The following is a 3,061-nucleotide window of genomic DNA, read 5'->3' on the forward strand; positions in this document are numbered from 1 at the left end:
TTAACTCTTCTATTAGATCTTATAAGACCTATTTAATATATATTTAGAATAATTAGAAGAGTAATAGTTATTGCTAATAAAGGATAATTATTCTAGAAAGATTAAGAATAATAATCTTCTATTAAAGTCGCTGCTTAAGATTATAAAAGTTATTAAAAGGTACTACTAGAGAGTAAGAACAAAATATAACCTTTTAATTATAGAGATATACTAAGATAGTAATTAGGCAACGCGACTGTAGAGAGGACGATTAAGATTTAAGAAATAAGCAGATAAAAATAAGATTGCTATTAAAGCTACTCTATCTTATACTTATAAGCTAAATAGCTTAGCTAAGCGTGCAGGATAGAAAATAATTATAAAGGTAATAAAGATGCGCATAAGCGCAAATCTGCCTAATAAGCTTTAGCTAGAGATACTAGATACAGCTGCTTAGCTTTATAAGATAAGCTTAATAGCACTGCATAGATATTAATTACTAAATAAGGTTCTTAATTCCTAGTTTTAATAATACTTTAGGTACTACGAACTAGCAGTTATTTAATTAAGAATAGCTAATCTACGCCTAGATTAGAGTAGTATATATGCGTATAGCTGTTAAGCTTATCTATTAAATTTAGATTAGGTAGCTAGTATAAGACACAGGTTTTTTAAAACTAATTCTAGAGGTTATATTAGATACTTAGTAGGCTATTAAGCCTTAAATATCTATAGGATATAGATCTCTTTGCTTAACTAGGTTATTATAACTTGCAATATTAGGTTTAACAAAAGTCGTTTCTTTTAAGAAAAGAATAATAAGAATATAGAAAAAGAATTAGCGCTTAAGATTGCTAATATCCTATATAATAGTAAGCTAGATAATTTAGGCCTTCTTATTAAGGATAGATTATACCTAGAAGAGCAGCAAACTAATAAGGTTAGAAGAGACACTAGGAATAATCTTAGAGATAAACTAAGTGTATAAACTAATTAGATAGCTAGCTAACTAAACGATTAGAGAGTTATATAAGAAGAAACTGCGCAAGACGATAGCATAGCTAGTAATTAACTAAGAATTTGCGCAGAACCTCTAAAAGATTAAAATTAGCTTATAACTCTAGAATCTACACCTAAGCTAGGTGATATAGAGAGAAACTTAGAGCTTAAGGCTTAAAGTATAGAAGAAGATAGCTAATAGCAGATATATCTAGCTAGTAGAGCTAGCCTGTCTCGCTCTAGTAATTAGATTAGATTATAGAGAGTAATACTGCAGCGTATTATCTGCTCTGCTACTTAACCTAGAGGACTTAACTTAAACACTCTAAACGAAGTAGATTAGTTACTTATTTAAGCATACTAATAATTATAGCAAATAACTACTTCTAATCTAAGTATAATAGAGCTATAAGCTCTGTGCACTTAGAGAATAAGCTAGAGGTAATAAGGCAAAGCGCTAGAAAATAATTAAGAAATAAGTATCTACCTGCTATTACGCAGAAGAAGAAGAGATAGCAATTAAGATAACTAGATAGAAAGTGCAGGTACTAGAGTATATGCACTAATTGCTAATCTAGATAATAATAATAGTTTATAGGCTAACTTTTAGAATATCTTCTTGCGTAGGACGTAAGAAGAGCGTAGAATAATTAAAAGAGTTATAAATCTATAAACGCTGTAATTATAGCAGCTACTCTAACTAATTAAATACTAAAGTTAACCTAACTATACTAAAATAAGCTTCTAGACTTACCTAAGACTTAGAAACAATTTCTCTAATATAAATATAAGATATAGTTTAAAGCTGCAATAAGATAAGAGATTAAATAGCTTTATAAGAAAGATACCTAAATAATTTAGCTAATAAGCGAAGCAATAATCTAACTAATTCTGTTAAAGTAGGTTTAGACCTATAAGTTTAATTAAGATAGTATACTGCTTAAGTGCAAAGCACGTATAGTTATATAAGAAGATCTTTAAGAAAAAGACTTACTTAATTTAACCTACGCAGCGACTTTAGCAGCAAGATCGTTTTAAGTAGCAATAGCTATAGCTGCTTACTTTAATCTAAAAGTTATGCAAAATAACGTAATAAGAGTATTTCTTAATGCAATAATTATAAAGAAGAACTCTATGCTATATAAGCTTTCTAATAGTTTTAAGAAACCTAGAATATGCGTTAGGCTTAATTAAGCACTTTATAGTATAAGAGTACTTACTACTACTGTAGTATAAGAAGTTCTTAGAAACACTCTAATTATTAGGCCTTATCTTATTAAAAGAAGAACTCTACCTCTTCTTTAATAAAGATAAGAAAGTTCTAATACTTTTCTACGTTAATAATATTCTTTTGCTATATTATAAGGCTTGCAAAGCTTTTATAAAAGACCTATAGATTAAGATTACTACGAAGTATAAGATATAAGAATAAGAGCTAGTAAAGTAGTTCTTAGGCATAAGAATTATTAGAAACTAAGAAAAGAGAACAATTACGCTAGTTTACGATACCTATATTAAGAAGATTGCAAAGAAGTTTAACTTAATTAATAGAACCTTTCTAGCTACTTCTCTACTATTAGAAGAGCTTAAGAAGTTTAAGAAAGAAGCTACTAAGTAAGAAGTTAAGCTTTATTAGAAAAAGGTTAGATTAGCATTATATACTATAATAATACTGCGCTCAGACATAGCTTTTGCAGTATTAAAGCTATTACACTACCTAACTAATCCTAGCTAAACGCATATAAGCATAATTAATTAAGTTATTATATACCTATATCGTATATAATAGGAAGCGATCTAATATAGCAATTATAATAGTTCTAATCTTATAATATATAGAGACGTATTATTTGCAGATAACTTAATTACCTAGCGCTTATCTTATAGATACATAGCTATGCTCTTTAGAGAAGCTATTCTATAGAAAGCTACTTAGCAAAGTATAGTAACAACCTCTATAACTAAGGCTAAGCTTATTGCACTTAAGCATATTGCGAAGGAAACTATTGCCTTAAAAAGGTTCTTTAACAAACTTATATTTAATCTAGGCGATTTATAGAAGATCTAGTGTAATAACTAGCAA

The sequence above is a fragment of the Parastagonospora nodorum genome (assembly GCF_000146915.1).
Source record: "Parastagonospora nodorum SN15 chromosome Unknown scaffold_46, whole genome shotgun sequence".
In the NCBI taxonomy this organism is placed as follows: Eukaryota; Fungi; Ascomycota; class Dothideomycetes; order Pleosporales; family Phaeosphaeriaceae; genus Parastagonospora; species Parastagonospora nodorum.